This window comes from Syngnathoides biaculeatus, chromosome 15 (genome assembly GCF_019802595.1).
Source record: "Syngnathoides biaculeatus isolate LvHL_M chromosome 15, ASM1980259v1, whole genome shotgun sequence".
NCBI classification, from domain to species: Eukaryota; Metazoa; Chordata; class Actinopteri; order Syngnathiformes; family Syngnathidae; genus Syngnathoides; species Syngnathoides biaculeatus.
Genome location: NC_084654.1, coordinates 18,183,670 through 18,204,465, shown reverse-complemented (window position 1 = coordinate 18,204,465; position 20,796 = coordinate 18,183,670). Strand labels below are relative to the sequence as shown.

Here is a 20,796-nt window from a genome sequence, read left to right as displayed (position 1 = left end):
CCCAAATTTTGAAGATTTCCCTTTTAAGGAAATTTGCTTAATTTCAGCTTTGGTCTGACCTCAGTCTTTCTTTCATTGTCTCTACCTGAAACAACTTGTAACTTCTTGTATGCATCACCCCTAAATTCCAAGCAAGCTCTCTTATATTTTATGATACGTGATGACATGTATAGCTCTTTTATTGTTATGGTTATGAAAGGTAGATTCACTGACGAATGTGTTTAGGCTTGTGGTATCAACAATGTCACATTTCTGTGTTTGTTTTAACATCCGGCTCTTCTCTTTTGTTATTTTACGATTACCTACATACTTTTCACCCTCTTGTCTGTAATACTGCATACTGGACACCACCAGCTCTTCCCTCTCCCAGAGTTCTTTATCAGCTGTTGGCCAGTGATACTCTTGTGATTTCAGCTGGAGTTCAAACTACTACTGTGTGCAATTGCAAGTATCTCTCTGTGCCAAATCTCTTTTGCAAGGTACTGTTCCCAGCCATGTACATCTGTCATCAGGCACTAGGAGCTAAGATGTCAGTTACTCAGCAAGCAGTCTCCCATGAGTACATTTCAGCTCCGAGGTTTCACACTCTTTGGTCTGGCGCTCATTGAATTCTGACATTCACGCTCGCACACACACCTAAACATACATGCATGCCCACAAACACACACCCCTAGAAAATACACGCCCTTAAAGAATAATAAATTGTATGTCTTACAATTGCATACTTACATTTGGCCCCCCAACGTACAGTATATGCGCTCACTATTTAAAAATCCCACATTGCAGCTAGAATTGCTCGTGTTTATGTAACACCTCCTGCGTGTGTCAGGGTGAATGAACCCCCTTTTGTGTCCCCCAAAGTGTGGCAAACAACCTGCTCATTCCGGACAGTGCCGGTGGGCCCTTGGTCTCCCTCTGCGGTTTTGGTCAAGGGAGGCTTCGCTATCGGTGTCTTGCAGGAATCCCAAGCACCAGCTCCATGGCGGAGATCTCCACTGGCGATTAATGCCGGTACACGTGATCTGAGAGTTCACCACGTTGATTGTACGGCAAAGAAGACAGAAGCGCGTCACATTGAGCCTCGGCTCCGATGGTAGAATAGCCATCTCCCAACACGCTATTGACTCTTGTGACCATGGTGAATTAAACTTGAGCAAATCACTGAAAGCCATCTTTTTCCTGGTGTATGTAAATGAGCTTAACTTTCTTCCCACAAATGATTACCAGTATAAGGTGATTAAAAGTAGACGGCACTATATTGAAGCTCATTTACAATGCTATCCATATCGGTTATCCTCACGATGGTCGTGGTTGAGGTGTACCCTATCCCAGCTGACCCAGGGCAGATATAAACAACAAAAATGGGTAATTACCTCTGGGTAATTTAGAGTTTTCAGATAACCTACCATGCATGTTTTTGGGATGTGAAAATCCACACAGGCATGGCAGGAACATGCAAACTCCACACAAGTGAGAGCAGATTTAAACCAGTGTCCTCAGAACCGTGAGGCAGATGCGCTAACCTGTTGTCCACCATACCGCCCTTTACCACTTTTGTCTTTTTGTGTTTAGAATGACCATTAAACTGCTATATAACTAATCACTAGTGCTGTATATGATTGTTACACAGACTGACTTATGATTTTATTGTATTATTTAATTTGAATAAATCTATTTTAATTGACTTGCTGAAGCTTTAGCAAACTTTATTCTGCGTGGTTCAGACCACTGCTGACTATTCTGAGTCATAAAGTTGAAGGAAAATCATTTGAAACGTGAAACTACTGACGCGGTGCCTCACTCACTGCTTAAGGGGAATATCCTCGTGTTCCACTGGGTAAGATACAGGCTAGCCTTTCAACTTTGGAATTATTTGAAAGACGTACTGTATGCTTTCCGTTTCAATTCAAGAAGACTCCAGGTACTTTTCTCCATCTTTTTGATTTACAGAAAAAAATCTGCATGGGGTAGGAAATTGTTTTCACGTTTGTGTACTTGCTTGCATTTCACCAGTAAAACTCCAAAATGACTTCACTGATGTCCTCAAAAATGTTTGAATTGTTATGGCATCAAATAAAGAACAAGACATAAAGGCGTGGATCTAGAAAGATTTTATGGACTGACATAGTTCTCAAGTTCTTTGGCACTTATCACCACATTGCAATGCACATCAATGCTACTTAATGGACCGGAGTAGAACATTATTTATTCCAAATTGCAAATTTACTTCTGTGGATGATTTGTTTTTAATGTTAATTTCACTTGGGTTAGGTTTAAAAACAGCTTAACTGTCACCTGCAGCAATTTCTATTACTTGTATCTTTACGTAACGGTAGCCATCAAGATTGGAGGTAAGTCATTGTTACGCCTTGTTGGAGGTCTTTTGATGGAAATAACTACATATACATACTATTATGTTAACAGTAGTATAACAGAAAATTTATGAGCCAAATGTAGGGTCTGTCCATATTTCACAGCAGTTTTTACAATAGCATTAAACAGATGTCTTCTGTGCTTTGATATCCCCATTTCTTGAGGATTATTCACAAGGATGTAAGGTTGACCTGATCAAGGCTTCTAAATTGCTTCCTAATACCATATTTCAGATAATTTATGAACACCAGTTGCTCCCGTTGTCATTCACAAACCAAGGCACTGCTATCCTGCTGTGGACCATGTGAAGGTTCGTGAACTATAGCGTGTAACCCAAGAACATCATCATCTGGTCTTCGTTTAGGTTCCTTAGCGTCCATCGTTTTCCCAATCGCAGGGCAACAGAGACGCAGTCAGTGTCAAGTCCAAAGATGCCATGCTAGAATGGTCTTCATTATTTGTGGTTGTGTTGGCTGATCATTAGCATGTGTTTGACATTTTTCCCGGCTGTTCCACTGCTTCCCGAGGTGTCTGTACTTTAGCAGTCCAGTCTGTGGTGTAACTTCTGTTGTAATAATGTCTTTCGGAGCGTCTTAATTGCTCTTTGCAGAGTAAAACCTCACATATGAGTCATGTTTTGAAATCTAACATCCATAACCCGTGTGAAAATACCTCAAGAAAGAAATCTTACAATCATAAGGTCAGATGATTGTCAGATTTTGACTGCTCAGACAGCTATCCTGATAGATTCAGGTGATAAGCAGTCTAATATATAATCAGGCCGATTCCAAACCTACTGTTTATGGTTGAAGTTTGAACTGTGAACTGACAGGTATGAGTTCTTTCTTGTTTTTATTTTTGTCTTTTGCAATTTCTTCCAGTTAAGTGTGAAACATGTTCTGTTCTGTATTGAGTCAGAATGCAGCAGCTGTAAGTTTCCTTCTGGGCATTTTATCGTCACATGACTTTTTGTTTTCCTAAGACCAAAAAAAAGTACCTTGATCTCCAGTTTTTGTTCTGACATTGCACAGACTACCTTGTTTATGGTAGAGTGAAAGAAGGAAATAGTTTTCAAAAGCATGTAGGAGGCACCAAGCGGGAGGTGAGAGAATTGATGTTTTAACTATGGGTGCTCCAGTTCGGACATTTCTTGTAAATTCCCATGTCTAACTTGCACTCTTTTAGAATGCTTGAATTGTGTCTTTTGTGATTGTCCTTTAGAAAAATGGTGCCTCTATTTCTCTTGTCAAATTTCCCCCAACCCCCATTCCCTTTTCTTCGCCTTCTTGGCCCAGGAGTATTTTTGGATGTTAATGAAAAGAAATCTGAACTGCCTACCCTGAAAAGGCATGTCTGGGTCAGCTGGGTGGAAAGTTACGTTACTAATGTTCTTAACATTGTCTGTGTCATCAGTGTGTTGTAAACGTGCGTGCTTTTGGTGAAGTGTATAGCGCAGGAATGTTGTGGGTTGTTGGGGGGGGGAAACGGGGTGGGCTGTGGACCTAACAGGACTATATCTTCTCTAAAAGAGGTGTGTGTGTGTGTGTGTGGGGGGGGGGGTCAGGGGAATATTTGGCATATTTCAGGAGCCATTCCAGTCTGGTTCAAGATGCATTCTTCCTGGAGATTTTACCAAGCTGTCAGACATGGAAGGGAACGTCATGCTTTTCTTCCTAACATTCTTGTGAACTCAACAATGATTCAGACTATATTACTAAGCTGAGACGTTTTATATGCAGAGTACTGACATAGACTTAAAACCTCAACATATTTTACTAATGGACATATATTACTCATAAGAGACTTATTCCTAGCTGCCTGTGTCACATTGGTTTGGTCGGCCCTCAGTGCGCCTGCAATTGACGTCAACAGCCTAATTCATAAGATTTTTGGTCACGAAAAAAATCCACAAGGTAAAATATGTAGTTGAGCTTGTAGTTGGTCTCCACTAAATTATTACGTGACATTTGAATTATGAAAGGCATTGAAGCAAAATAAAAAGCCAAAAGAAAACACGTTAGTCTGGTAATGATTAAACATATGCTTGCAAAATCGTGAATGGTGAAAAATACTTATTCCAAACTTTGAATCATGCCATTTTTCTGCCCTCTTGCAGACTGGCTTGTATGAGAATAGGACCGAAAATGGCAGGGGGCCGACTCGTTTACTTCTACTAATGGGCATGGGAGGGTTTAACTTTAACTGTAACTGTTTTACATTATTGGTAACGGGACAGGGGAATTCAATGCGCTACCACTGCAATATGTTTTTCAAAGTACAGGACCCCTCCGCACGTCACATATTTAATGAGATTTAACGGCAAACATCTCGATGCCCTAAACCAGAAGAGATGTCATAGAATGCAACAAGGAGATGTAAAGATCAAATTTATTGTACTCATAATTAAATAAGGTTAAGCTATAGATCTAATTTGTATTGTTTTTTTGTAGTATAGTAATATCTTACATTCATTTTGTGCCTTTCATTTCATTCACTTTTGTTCTTTTCAATGTCGGTCAGCAGCAATCGTGTGGCCCCCTAGCGCTCTCTATTGACCAGAAACATGCCACATGTGGCCATTTCTTTCGTAGTAAAACTCGGAGGATTAATTTAAAACGCTCAACTCAAAGAGTTAGTCCATCGTATTGTTGTTGATTGACATTTTTTCTTCAGGTTATCACCTCCCTTTTCAGCTCACTTCCTTAATATCTTTCTGTTCCATCTGGCAATCGTGGACTCTTGAGCTCGGACATCTCTGATGTTGACTGCATAGTACAGAAATTTTAATTTTACATATTGAACCTTTACAATTCTTCTCCTGAATGGCATTTTGCGGTGGGTAAATTAATTCTTAACACACCTCATACCAGAAGTTAAACTGTATAATGCATAAAATCATTCAAACCATGAGATAATCAGGGCTTCAGCGAATGTTTAGAAGGTAATCGGCGTGAACGTGTAGATCTAGATTATCCTTGCGTGTACTACGTATTAAAACACCTTATCCCACCTACATTGGCCCAACATGTTGGAAACCTCAGCAGCAGCCATAAAAGGCAAAATGTTAACCCAAAGTTCTTCTCCAGCAGCTGGTTTTATTTGTCTTTGATACCGACTTTACCATTTTGATTGTTTTCGTATCAAGCACTATAATATCTCTCTTTCAACATCCCCTCCAATGACTTTAGTTACTGCTTCGCTTTTCCAAGATTTATGAGGCTTTGGTCTGTTATTTGCAGTCAGTTAGGCACTGACTGACGCGACAGTGGTTGGCAGGAGTTTGTTGTGGAAGTCAGAACCGGTGCAGGGCTCAGCAGAAGTCTGGTTCATCCAGAGGCCATGAATCAGTGTTTAAGGCTGTGCTAGAAATGAGTGGGCTGACGTACACTTGACTCTAGATGTCTGTAGTTTTTTTAAAATATTTTAGACTTTATAACAGAGACCACAGACTGTCTTTCGCACCAGTGTTAGCAATTAAAAAAAATGATCAAGTAATCCTGTTTTGGTTTGGGGTAGAGGCTTTTGTCCAAAACGCTGTATCAAAGTGGATGCTCATGTTTAGTCTGTCTGATGTCTTCATCTTTTTGATCTTAAAGGAAAAATGTAGGATGGGTGTGCCATATCGAATTCAGTTCATCCTTTTGAATAGAAACCATGAAAATGACTCCGTAGAGCAGTTCTGTTTGTGGGCGCTCTGCACTTTTATTGCACCTCTTATTGAGCAAGATATTCGCTGTAAAAATATTTTATTTGGAAAATCTGAATACCCCTAAAAATAGTCACAACATAATGAGAGGAAAAAGTGATGTTTAATTAAAATACCCACTTCTTCCGGGTGTATAGCACTAGTACAGACAAAAAAGTATGCACAGTAATAGTCAAAACAGACTGCTATATTAAGCCAGTACACGATAGTAAATGCTATAGATGGGCTAATGATTTGCATGGATAGTAGCAGTCTTAACACTTTAAGCCAGTGGTTTCTAAACCTTTTTTACAGCGCCCCCCCACCCTTTAGGAGATGAAAGTATTTTCACTCTCCAGCGCTCTCCCCAGTTTGAAAACCATTGCTTTAAGCCATTAATATTTAACCACAAACTGGACATCGAACGACACGCACACCAGGAGAATTTGCAACGGATTTATCATGATGCACAAACGTTTTAATTCTTTACATTCTATTTAGTTACAATTACTTTAATTATAATTGAAGTGCATATTATTGAGTGATATTTTTCCCATTAAAAGCATTAAAAAAATGGAACAGATTAATGCCATTAATTTCACTTGGGAATGATGATTTGAGACATGATTGTTTTAAGTTGCTGAGTGTGATCACGAAACAAATTAAACTCATATTGCAAGGTACCACTGTATCTTAAAAAAATGTAATTATTAATTAGTAATTGATTGAAGTGATATTCTCTGGAGTTCAGCAAGTGAATGCAATATAGTCACTCAGCTTTTTGTAAAATTAAACCTAAATAAAATTAAACTCCTTACGGAATGTGCGTTGATTGGACTGCCCCAGTCCATTAGCGTCATTAGCCCTGTGTTATATATTTTTTTTTTGGATGACTTCCAAGACTCGGACCTTCATTCACATGGTCTTCACGAGTTTTTAGCTCACCAAGGTGAATTGTCAGAGGGGAAATGCAACACACACTCCTGTCCAGGTCTCAGATCTACAGGGCGGTTATCAAAATAAAATTCCTTTTGCAGATTATTTTACTTGTGATCAGCAAATATACATGTTCTAAAGGAGAGGAATGTTGGGTCGCCATGGCAACCTGGCTATTAATCACTTCCCTGTCTTCTTTTTCTCTGGACTGCTGCTGCTTTGTCTTCTGTTGTTTTGTTGTTTTTCTTCACCTCTTTGCGGACCTTGAACATTTCTGCAGTTTTCATGGAATTGTCAAATTGGTCCAAGGAGTTTCCAAGATTAAACTAGAAAAGAAAAAGAATAAGACAAAGAATGGGAATCATAGAGTAACTTTGACTAGAATATCATTAGGATCAGATGCAATCAACAATCGATACAAATATAAACAAGAAATTCTTTGTATGGACAATATTTTCAATTGAAGTAATTGAGGCCAAAATTGAGTGGTTGAATGAAACCAGCAGGCAGACTGTTGATTCAGTCTCAGCTAGTTTACCATTTTAAGGACTACAGGACCATCATGACAACTGACTAAACATTGCATTTTTTTTATCCTAAATGTTTCTTTTTGCATGTAATGCTTGCAAAAATGTGTTCAAAAAATGAAACGTCAATATTAACATAAAATACATTTCGTCAATTAGGTTTGTAAACCTGAGTATGATTATTTCATAGTCTCGTTTCAATTTTTACAGTTAATGTGAATGCAGTTTCATTTGTGGAGTGCCCCCTTCTACAACCATGAATATTTGGGATTACGATGCCTTCAACTGTCCGAGTTATGTCTTGATGACCTAAGCACAATGTCTTTTTATGAAATTAGTGAGTTCTTGCCTCAATTATGATTTGCCCAAGTTTACACAGTAAGTATGTTGCACCACTTTTGTCACCAGCCATTAGGAGTGTCCCTTACAAAAGATAAAAAGACAATCTGAAGCAAGTTATGATGGAAAGTATCTGTAAGAACCGTTTCCTCCAGTTTCTTGGACGCTGTTGGATACGCTCAAAAGTGGAGATCTGTCTGGGAGACCCAAAACCACAACACAAACAGCTCATCAATGGCTCACGAGACATTCTTCAAGGAGTTACTGTAAAAGTGGTCCAAAAGCAGCAACACAATAAAATGACTCATCATAAATATTCTCGTCTTTTCTTACTTTATATAACAGTAACCTTATTTGGGCTAAGAAATTTAGTGATGTAATAAACCTCTATTTTCTTCTTTCTACATTCCTCCATCAAGACATGTATTGGCATTACTTGATTCATGGTCTTTAAACAGGCCCAAAAAAATGACACTTAAATTCGACATACCACAGCGAAGAGTTATGTAATGTTAAGAACCCTACCAAATTTGAATGGATGAAGATTTTTTAAAAATCGCTAAGCATATAAAATCGGGTTTGGAAAGTTAAATAATAAATGCCACATGCTAAAAACAAATCAAGTATACTAAGGGGGTCATTACTTATCCACATTAAAACAAACCAAAAAAAAAAAAAAAAGTCTCTGGTGAAAGTTTACAAAACTCTCCGTTGTAAAATGCACACTGCAGAATCGGCTGGTAGTGTCATCGCCATCTTTGTGTGTCTTTAAAAAGTCAATCCATTACCGTAATTCCTGGCCTACAGAGCGCACCTGGTTATAAGCCTCGCTACACAGAAAGTGTTTAACGCTAGCGCAGCGCTACGCGTTAGTGGGACGCTAGCGTTAAACACTTTCTGTGTACCGAGACTTATAACCAGGTGCGCTAACGCTAGCGCCGCATCACTGCATAAACGGCAGGGTTGAAAGCGTGTGGGGAAAAAAAGTAGTGGTTTGTAGGTCGGAAATTACGGTACTTGTTTTTTTCCCATGTCTTGGAAGCTTGATTAAAAAAAAAAAGTCACCGAGCTCCTGTGTAAATTGAACAAAGATGCATTTTTTTGGGGGGTGTGACCATCGTTCAACCTATATTTCAACAGTTTAGCATAATATTGTTGTTGTTTACGTTTTCAGCACTTCAAACATATTTTTTTAAACAAATCATATCTGCTTAGAGCCTCTTTTAATCACTGTGGTGCAGATGCTTGCAAAGCGTGACTACTTAGCTATTTCCACCACCTCTTTTCTGCTTTATTTTTTTATTTTTGTTTTATTTTGGTTTCATCCAACTGAGGGCTGTTTCGCGTAACATGCCAGGATTGCTTTTGAGGCTCATTCTCACGATATAACCACTGAGGAAAAACAATCCTTGGCTATGTCAACTAAAGAATGTGGAGGCTTTTTTTTTTTTTTAAATGCTCATTTCTAACTTTTTTTCTGAGTCTGATCTGTGACTGACCATTAAGTGAATATAAAAGTATTTCAGTGTCCTCTCTGTTTGGGATTTTCTTGATGCGCCAAACATTTCTTACAAAAGACCATCTGTCCCATCCGCTTTCTTAACTTGGGACGTAATAAAAAGTATAAGTAGTCTAGTTAACTTCGAGGCCATTCTCATAGGCTCTTTTTTTTTTTTTTTACTTGGAATGGATGAAAAAAAGTTTGCAATGTGGAGTGTGTCATTTTTTGCATTACTCTTGACATTAAAACCATCAATCAGGTAAAAGACACTACTACTGCGTCCAATGAAGTCGCGTTAATTACCAATTTTCATATTAAATATACTGTACAGTATGTATAGTGGCCTGTTATATTGCAGTGTTTTCTGATTTTGTTGTCGTCGTTTGAGCATGAAAATTTCTCACAAGATTTCTGCTTTTACCCCGTTAATGTCATGTCAGCATACCCTTCCGGTGAAAAGTGAACTATATTATAGGCCAAGGATCATCAACATTTTTTAAACTTAGATCAACTTTGTGGATACTTCTTCTTTCCCTTTCGGCTTGTTCCGTTAGGGGCCGCCACAGCGTGTCATCTGGATGCTGAATACCGATTAATACAAAGAGATACCAGTTTGATCCACATTTATCAAAAATTCTTGCACAAATTACATTCATTGATGTTATTAATAATAATTAATGATATCTATGTGAAGACACTGATTTGGGGGAATTTATCTCAATTATTTTTCACAATGATTCAACAAAGTAGGACGTTAATAAAATACAATAGCCACCATGCTGTGTTTCTATACATATCTGCAAGTATTTACATTTTCAAATGATCACTTCAACAACCTTTCTAGGAAATCACAATGTCCAATCACTGGTCATCTATTTTTAGAATAGGCCCGCAGGCGAGTGATGCGGTTCTTGGGGGGCCCCGCAGGCACCATGTTTGTGACCCTTGTCCTAGACTGATACCGAGTGAATTGCAAGATGATGAGTGAGAAAGGTACCGTGTCAGCTGTATGTCCATCAGCTATGTAAACACCTACACGCCCAGTAACTTCAAAGAGAAGTGATCAAAATACTACCGAAGGAACTTTTTCTTCCAAAGCAGACACTACTAGTATCGGTAATCGTCAGCTTTTTGACTGTTGGCTCGTGAACAAACAAGGCAGAAACCAGGTTAATACTTTATATTTGGGGAAAAACAAGTTATTTACTTCACTTTGTCCTTAGCCAACATTGATAACACTTGTGGAGCTATGTGCTCATGCAGACACATGGGGTCCCAGGAGCCTCACAGGAATTCCATAACACTCCCAGGTCCCTGAGTGGCTCATTTGTGCACTGTGGAACATTGTGGAATACCAGGCATATTTTATGATCCAACCTCAGCCCGTTTCCTCCCTTTCTCTCTGCGTCTGGATTTATTTGTGAAGCCCAGCCACTTTGGCCCCCGTCCCCCTTCCCTTCTCCTGTACATTTCATGACGTATATCCAGTCTGTCCACCACTGCATGTATGCACAAATATTTGAAGGAAGGGATTTTAGAAAATTGTTCAGTTCGTCACCTTGTTTGGGTTATAGTTTATTTTATGTGTGTGTGTGTTCCTGCAGCGGTGACAAGCAGGTGTATATAACGTATGTTGTGTTTCGACTTCCAGGTCAAAAATCGATACAAATCAAAGGTACAGTTGTTTTTTTTTTTTTTAACTTCCACATTTTTTACTGCATTGTCAAGAGGTGGCAAAGTACTTGGTCACATTTAAGAATTCAAGATTTGTAGTCCATGTTAGGTGGTAGTTAAGGGAGGTATTTCCTCATTTGTCCTGTAGGCTTAATTAAAGGGCATAAATTCACTTGGACTGAATGTGTTCCACATGTGCGACAGTTAAATTAGCATGACTCCTTTTGGATCATTAAACATTCTGTTGTCTGCACTGTAGCTCATAAACCCAAACGACAACTCAACCGTCGTCATTTTCCCATTGTTGATTTTAGCTAACTGTAGTCCTGCCTTTTATTTGTGAAACATGTTCATATTTCAGAAACATTTGGATGGGCCACCAATGAGTCAACCCCAATATTACAGATCCATCCAAATATGGATTGTAAGTTACACATTAAAGTAGTTAACTAGGGAATAAAAACAGTCTAGTCATTTTCTTACTATGGAATTTACTCGTATATTGTTTTGAAACTTTCTACTCTATAGTACTTCATTTTTCATGCCCCCGCTTTTTTCTAAAGCATTTTTTAACAGACCTTTAGTTACCTATTGTAGTGCCTTTGCACGTGGGAAAGGAGAGCCATAGCCCCGATGGACCTTGTTGAGCCCTTTATTGAACACTGGGAGAACATTAAACCACTCACACAGGAGCTGTTGTCTGCCACAGCTCAGACCCAAACACTCAGGCAAGCTTGCTAATGTCACACGCTACCCCACCGGTTTTCTTATGGTTTAATGTAAAAAAACTACTACTTTGAAATCATGCGAAATATTTGTCCAACATTGCACAATCACAGGCAACACGGAGGCCGACTGGTAAGACCGTCTGCCTCATAGTTCTGAGGAAATCAAATCCTGACCCCGCCTGTGTGGAGTTTGTAATGTTCTCCCCGTGCCTGCGTGGGGTTTTTCCAGGCATTCCTCCCACATCCCAAAATCAGGCATGGAAGGTTAATTGGGGACACGAAATTTCCCGTAGGTGTTTAGTTGAGTGTGAATGGTTGTTTATGTCCCCTGCGATTGGCTGCTAACCCGTTCAGGGTGTATCCCCCTCCTGCCCGAAAATAGCTGGGATAGGTTCTCGCACTCCTGCGACCCTCATGATGATAAGTGGCTAAGAAAATGGATGGATAGATCTTTTGACCAATGAGTCACAAGTTATTAACTAATCTTGTGCGTTTTAACAGTCTTCATTTTTCTCTCTTTTTTTATTTGTAGGCAAACAGGGAAATAAGTAGAAGGAAAATAAGGAAAAGATATTTTCACATACTGAACATTGCAAAACACTTAAGAATAATGCTCGAGCAAAGCAAAGAGTATTATTTAACTACTATTATCTACGCATGTATTGCTTATGACGTATGACGTGATATGTGCAATTCAAACAAATTTTGCACCCAAAAAAAAAAAAAAAAAAACCCGACAGTGTAGCATGGTGTCTGTCATTTAATCCTGTCAACAATGTTTTTATCTTAATTTTAGCCACCCTGCCCCTCTCATTCGATGTAAGCCTCGCCTAAGTTCCTCTCCCTCTCTACAGGTGTGTACCGAGGCTGAAGAATGCTGTGAAATTAGTGCTTTATCTCTCCGGCGCGCGAGCCGCATCTGCACTCCCCGGCCATGCCAAGCATTTCAGACACAATTGACCTTAAAAGGAAACAATAGCGGCCTATCAATTCCGCTCTGCCAGTCAAAGAATGGCTAACTCCCGTATGGGCAGGGGCCGGCTCGCCCGACAACAACAGCACGAGGAAGTGCTTGGCAGCTGAATGTTGAAACTGAAGAGAAATTGCAGAGCACTCAAAGAAATGGTTTGTTTTATAGGAGTAGACACAGGTTTAAAGATATAACCTCCAAAAGCTGTTTTTATTTATTTTATTTTTTTTCAAATGTGATAGAAGAAAACAACAACAAATACCAAATGATTGCACAAATCCTTCCACAACTACCGGTACGCACTGGGGAAAATGAAAGCTTGATCACAATGCAAAGGAATGCAGTTAGACGATAACAGTTTGGGTGGCACCTGAGATAGTGAAAACGCTTTTAATAGATATTTTTATTGTATGGTTTGATATGATTAATATCTGATGATATTTCATTTATACGTGTCGACATATGTCTGGAGTTTGCATGTTCTACCCGGGCACTCCGGTTTTCTCCCACATCCCAGAAATATGCATTAATTGAAGACTCGAAATTTCTCCAAGGTGTGATTGTGAGTGCGACTGTTGTCTGTCTTCATGTGGCCTACGATTGGCAGGCAACCAGTTCAGGGTGTAACCCGCCTCCTGCCCGATGACAGCTGGGATTGGCTCTAGCACTCCCGTGACCCTCGTGAGTATAAGAGGCTCAGAAGATGGATGGATGGACATATTAAAAGAGTTGACTTATTGTAGCTCCTCCAAAAATTGATATTCTATTACCAGACTACCTTGACTCCAAATCCTACTTTGCTTACTTGTTAAGGCCATGGGTAATGCAGCAGTTCACATAGCTGACTTTTATCCATCTAGTTTGGGATGAATTGACCCCTCCGTACAGGGCACTTAAGCACGCCTCCTGAAGTGACGTCACGCCACGTGCGCTGACGTAAGACAAACAGTAAAAATGGCAAATACAATACAATACATTCTGAACTGAGACAGACTCCATGCTTTTGATTTCATTCAAATCAACGATATAGATTCTAAATACAATACATTCTTAACTGAGAGAGACGCCATGCTTCTAATTTAATTCAATCATTCAAGTTTACCCTCGATTACTTGGCTACTGGTCTGGGATTTCTCACCCAAGACTGCTCACAAGGGCTTCAGCAACCCTGAATGGGATGGCTGGATTTCTACCAAGTGGTACAGTACATCTTAGCTTCCCCTGATAAAATACCACTGGAACCCTAAACCTTGATCTGGTTTGTTGGCAGGATGGTAATAGTGATGGCAGGTACAGTACGTTAAATATCCTGAAAATGTATGAGTACCACTTCGAATTCAACAATGTTTGGAATCTCGGCTTGCGCCTTCCTGTGTGTAATGTGCATGTTCCTTCACTACTTGTCGGTTTTCTCTGGGTAGTCCGACTTCTTCCCGGTGTGAAGGGTATTTATGTGCCTCAAAGTCAACTGGGATAGGCTAAGGATAAGCTTTATAATAAATTGATGAATGGAAAGACACCAATGTAGAGTAACAGTAATGCTCAGTTCATCTTTTTTAGTATTATGAAAGGATGAGGGACATCGAGATGCGACGTAGGGCAAAGGTCGAGGTGGCAAAGGCTAAACAAGAGGCATATGAAGACATGTACACCAGGTTGGACACGAAAGAAGGAGAAAAGTATCTCTACAGGTTGGCCAGACAGAGGGATAGAGATGGGAAGGATGTGCAGCAGGTAAGGGTGATTAAGGACAGAGATGGAAATGTGTTGACTGGGGCCGGTAGTGTGCTAAATAGATGGAAAGAATACTTTGAGAAGTTGATGAATGAAGAAAATGAGAGAGAAGGAAGAGTTGAAGAGGCAAGAGTGAAGGACCAGGAAGTGGAAATGATTACTAAGGGGGAAGTCAGAAAGGCACTACAAAGGATGAAAAATGGGAAGGCAGTTGGTCCTGATGACATACCGGTAGAGGTATGGAAGCAATTTGGAGAGATGGCTGTGGAGTTTTTGACCAACTTATTCAACAGAATACTAGCGGGCGAAAAGATGCCTGAAGAATGGAGGAAAAGTGTTCTAGTTCCCATTTTTAAGAACAAAGGGGATGTTCAGCGCTGTGGGAACTATAGAGGAATAAAGTTGATGAGCCATCAATGAAGTTATGGGAAAGAGTAGTGGAGGCTAGACTCAGGACAGAAGTAAGTATCTGTGAGCAACAGTATGGTTTCATGCCTAGAAAGAGTACAACAGATGCATTATTTGCCTTGAGGATGCTCGTGGAAAAGTACAGAGAAGGTCAGAAGGAGCTACATTGTGTCTTTGTGGATCTAGAGAAAGCCTATGACAGAGTACCAAGAGAGGAACTGTGGTACTGCATGCGTAAGTCTGGTGTGGCAGAGAAGTATGTTAAAATAGTACAGGACACGTATGATGGCAGCAGAACAATGGTGAGGTGTGCCTTAGGTGTGACAGAGGAATTTAAGGTGGAGGTGGGACTGCATCAGGGATCAGCTCTGAGCCCCTTCCTGTTTGCAGTGGTAATGGATAGGCTGACAGATGAGGTTAGACTGGAATCCCCTTGGACCATGATGTTCGCAGATGATATTGTCATATGCAGTGAAAGCAGGGAGCATGCAGAGGAACAATTACAAAGATGGAGACATGCACTGGAAAGGAGAGGAATGAAGATTAACCAAAGTAAAACAGAATATATGTGCGTGAATGAGAAAAGTAGAGGGGGAAGAGTGAGGCTACAGGGAGAAGAGATAGCGAGGGTGGACGACTTCAAATACTTGGGGTCAACAATCCGGAGCAATGGAGAGTGTGGTCAGGAAGTGAAGAAACGGGTCCAAGCAGGTTGGAACAGCTGGCGAAAGCTGTCTGGTGTGTTATGTGACAGAAGAGTGTCTGCTAGGATGAAGGGCAAAGTTTACAAAACAGTGGTGAGGCCGGCCATGATGTACGGATTAGAGACGGTGGCACTGAAGAAACAACAGGAAGAAGAACTGGAGGTGGCAGAAATGAAGATGTTGAGGTTCTCGCTCGGAGTGAGCAGGTTGGATAGGATTAGAAATGAGCTCATTAGAGGGACAGCCAAAGTTGGATGTTTTGCTGACAAGATTCGACAGAGCAGACTTGGATGGTTTGGACATGTTCAGAGGCGAGAGAGTGAGTATATTGGTAGAAAGATGCTGAGGATGGAGCTCCCAGGCAAAAGAGCGAAAGGAAGACCAAAGAGAAGGTTTATGGATGTGGTGAGGGAAGACATGAGGGCAGTTGGGGTTAGAGAGGAAGATGCAGGAGATAGGCTAAGATGACAAAAGATGACACGCTGTGGCGACCCCTAACGGGACAAGCCGAAAGGAAAAGAAGAAGAAGAAGATGAAAGGATGAGGGAATGTTTGTGAATGTTCTGAAATTGTTTATGTTTTGAATTTGTTCACTTAGGCCTTCTTCAAATTGCCAACTTAGCCAAAGAGACGATTTCTGTGTGACAAAGTATTACTGTTGCACAAATTAAAAAAAAAAAAAAAAAAAAACCTCTCCATGTAGCTGCACCCTGAGTATGTGTAGCGTTAATGTTTTTTTTTGTGGAACAAGGAGGGCTCGAGGGCTGTTTGTCATTAGATATCAGGACTGGTTTTTCAGGTTTACAGTCAAGTTGGAAGAGGTGAATGGTTTTGTATCTGACAGCTTGTCGACGAAATTGTCGCTCCACCTCTCCGCTGTGCCGGAATGCAAATAGCAGCAGGAGGAGGAATGCTGTTCAACACATGAGAAATCAACCTCTCGAACACTCACTCTCTGCTACGCCCACCTCCTCTTTTCCTCCTTGCGTCTACGACATTTCTGGACCTCGACTTCCTGTCTCTCGCCGTCCTTCTCCCCTGCGCGCTTGCAATTTCTCACCCTCGTCTTCTCTTCTCACAAGGCATCCTGTCCACTTTGTTTGACTTGAGCATTCCTTTCCTCCCTGAGCAGACAAAACAACCCCAGACCACTCTGAGCTGCAACCCCTCGTGTGCGCGCTCACACACATATCCTGTTAATCACTCAGGAAATGGGTGCCCATACAAACAGGGCCAGCTTGGCCGGCAGAACCCCGGATGGAGTTTCAGGCCTTGAAAGTTTCTCCAGCAGAGGAAATTGAACATGATCTGTCTCGTACTCCTTGTTTCGTTCACCCTCATTTCCTCTTTTGTTTTACTGGCTGGGACTCACCATGTCGCCACGGACGCTTCTTTCCTGCGCTTCATTTGAATGAAAATATTTTGCTTTTAAACATCCACATTTGAATTAGGTTAGTTGCTCCGTGACAAAATTCAATCGGCACGCACTATTTCAGTTCAGTGGTAGATTATACCAACTTGTGTGTTACTTAAAAATCCCCCGATGAAACTGTACAGATACAGTTTAAATTGTGTCTAATTCTGAGACTGCTCACTCAATTTTGAATTATGGCCGATTTCAGGTCAAGTATTTGGTGATGCATTAAACAAATATGCAATTGGCAGTTTCTAACTAGGTTTATGACTATCAAACAAATTTAGTTACATTTGGAAAAACCCATCGGTTGCTTGTGATTGGCCTTCTGGTTATGTGCCAAAATGTCATCGTATCAAACTTGAGATTTTCCCAAATATGAACTCCGGGAGATCAACAGACGGATCGGTGCAGCGTCTGCAGTGATGCAAACTTTGTATCGGTCTGTTGTGGTAAAGAGGGAGCTAAGTCGAAAGCCGAAGCACTCAATTTACCAGTCGATCTATGTTCCTACCTTCACCTACGGGCACGAGCTGTGGGTCGTGACCGAAAGAACAAGATCCCCGGATACAAGCGTCCGAAATGAGTTTCCTCCGCAGGGTGTCCGGGCTCTCCCTTAGAGATAGGGTGAGAAGCTTGGTTATCCGAGAGGGGCTCAGTGTCAAGCCACTACTCCTCTGTATTGACAGAAGCCAGATGAGGTGGCTGGGGCATCTGATTCGGACGCCTCCCTGGTGATGTATTCCTGGCATGTCCCCCCGGAAAGAGACCCCGAGGACGACCCAGGACATACTGGAGAAACTGTCTCTCGGCTGGCTTGGGAACGCCTCGAGATCCCTCCAGAAGAGCTGGACAAAGTGGCTCGGGAAAGGGAAGTCTGGGGATCCCTGCTGAAGCTACTTTCCCCGCGACCCGACCTGGTAGATAATGGATTGGATGGATGGATGAATTAGTTTGTCTGAGATTTTGAAATAGTTTAAACGTATAGTTACGCTTTTGAACACATAAAAGAACACTGACTTTTGACCAGTTTCATCTTTTTAATTTGGGACATTTTAAGGAAAAATTACTTATCTCGTTTGAAATATAAAGTGATTGTCTAAATTGCACTTTTGTCATTAGGTCAACATGGTATGGTGGTTTGCAACAAGCACATTTTTAAATTATTGATTTACATTCATTTTTAATCCACTTTTTTCAGGGGAAACCTCCAAGGCTCCTCTTGGAATATTCAAAAGTAATTAAAATGTAACCAGATAAGAGAAAGTAACTGGAATAGTTACAACTCTTAAATTTTCAGCATGGGAGCTTGTAATTGTAGGTAACTACATTGCTAAAGTACTCCTTGAAATAAAATTCCCCACATTAAATGCCACAAAAAAGTCGTTTAAATGAACAGCCACAGCGATGCTGTTTCCAGTGTAACATGGTGATGTGTAACATTCTTAACCAATAAATTGATTAGGCTTAACCCTACTAGGCTTTTGCAAATATATTCAGAAGAATTGCAAAGATGCTACAGATGGGAGGGATTTATTGCATTAAATAATTCTGCTTGACTGTTTATAAAGTGACTTTTGGCTGCAACCGGTGTTTTCAGTGAACAATTGATAAATGCACCGCAGTGTTCTGTCATGCAGTGTGGAAAATCCCGTTTGGCCGCAAAGTTTCTCATCAATCGCTGACGTTTCGCATCCATTTTTCCACACAAGTCGGATGCAGGGAGGAAATTTGTGTGACAGCAACACCAACGTGGCGGTTTTGGTCACGAAAAACAGTACTTTGGGAATCTCGCTCCAGCCAGGCCCCCCCATGTAGGCTCTAATAATCGCTGTCATGGCTTGATTCATGTCAAGTGGGTTTGGAGAGTGTCTCACACTTGAGAGCCACGAGAGTAGCACGAGGATGCCAATAAAGAAAAATATTGAACTAGGTGTATGTATCATTTTTTTGGTCAAGTAAATCTCAAATATCAAATATAATAATAAGGTATCATATGTAATTATGTTATATTGTGGCTCTTGTTGTTAACCAGACGTGTTTTTGGTAATAAAACTACAAGATAGAACAATCCCTCCGATTTGCTGCTAAGTGCTGTCGTAGTGTGACAGCATGAGGTCACTCGTTGAAAATAAATGAATAAAAACATTTTAAAAAGCTGCCCAGGTGCACTCGTTGGTGTAATATGATGGTGCTGAGTGTAGGAGCAGACAGATTCATCCGTGTTGTTGCAGATGAGTGGCAAGAAAAAAATTCAACGAATACAGTGGATGGCGAATGCACTTTGCTCTGTGTTGCTAGTCGACCACTGATTTCGTCAGGATTGGAAGCCAAAATTTCCCTTTAGGATCAGTTTGTAAAAAAAAAAAAACTGCTGCGATGGACAACACGGTGGTCTCGGGGTTGGCACGTCGGCCTCACAGTTATGAAGTTTGGGGTACGGATCGCAGCTCTGGCCTTCCTGCGTGCATTTTATTGTAATCGCAGTGGTTTTTGTTTTTATCAAGAATACCGTGGATAACGGCTAGATATTAGCTGTTAAACTTTTAGGATCAAGTTTTATTTACATTAATACATTTGTCCAAACAAATACACCTTTAGTTGGACCACGCATTAAAAATTAACGAGAAACTGAAGAAACATGGGTGGCCTCAGTATTTTATCCATGACTGTATGGCTGCTAACCATTTGGTAGCATGATAAGCTAACATAGCAGTCTACATCTTCACTCAGTATTATTCCTGTTAAACAGCACAAACGGAAGGATTTAAAGGCACAGCATTGGTTGCAAAAGATCTCAAGCAAACGTAGGCCTTCATTCACGATAATCACTCTGGTGAAAGGTCCGACCATCCCAGTGGAAATTAAAACAGAAAGTAGGTACGAAAACAAAAGCAGAAATGGCTCTACACATGCCTGTGAATATTCTCTATCCATCGAGGCCATTTCATTCAGAAGCGAGCAAATCCATCACAGCTGGACCGTTCTGGTTGTCTTGGAACAACATTTCATCTCTCATCTGAGCAGGCTCCACCAGCGCTCAACGGAGCAACGACTATCAACGCGACCACCGGTGGATCATCTTTGACGATGACAGCTTGACCACCGTTCTGTCTCGTGAAAAATTGTCAAAAAAAACAATAAAACCAAGACACACACTTTAATCCCTTGCTACTGACTGAAATGAGGTTTAGCGAGGTGCTGACATCCTGACATCACATATGATGCCCAAATCTTGACAGCATTTTGGAGGAACTCCAAATTTCCACCGCCATTTTTGGTCTTCTTTTGGTACTCATAATTTTAACTTGGCTATAATTTGAAGTGCTTCCCTCTGCTTCCTCCTCCTCCCTCCCTCCATACTCATCCTTTTAATTCAGTCCAGGCTGCTGTCTTAAATCTGGATTCTCTCTGCTCAACCAAACATATGGAATGCTACTGTAAAGGAATGCTTGTCTTCTGTGCCATGTGTGTGTGCGTGCGTGTGTATTTTGAAGCACTTGAGAGCTTCTTGGGTCACTGTTGATGATGATGATTATGATAATAGTGTGTGTGTGTGTGTTTGTGAGCGTGTGTGCGTGTGTGTCGGTGCCTCCGCAGAGAAGTGAATGAGGGCCTTGTGTTGCCATGGCCAAACATGGCTTGTCTGCTCATGCATGAGTCTATTCCAAAGCCCACAAAATACGTATTCCACTCCCGGGATGTTAGTTTGACTCCTCACCGTCACATACCTCTCATCCGCTCCACACTGAGATCATTGTCAGGGCCCCCCTGTCCGAAGGTCAAACACAAACGCGAGTAAA

At 40.9% G+C, this 20,796-nt stretch overlaps 1 protein-coding gene across 3 annotated transcripts in view; it reads left to right on the top strand.

Annotated features, from left to right (window-relative positions):
• luzp1 (leucine zipper protein 1) overlaps window positions 1-20,796 on the top strand; it is a 59,930-nt gene that overhangs the window by 4,765 nt on the left and 34,369 nt on the right. The gene's annotated exons all lie outside the window — the stretch shown is intronic.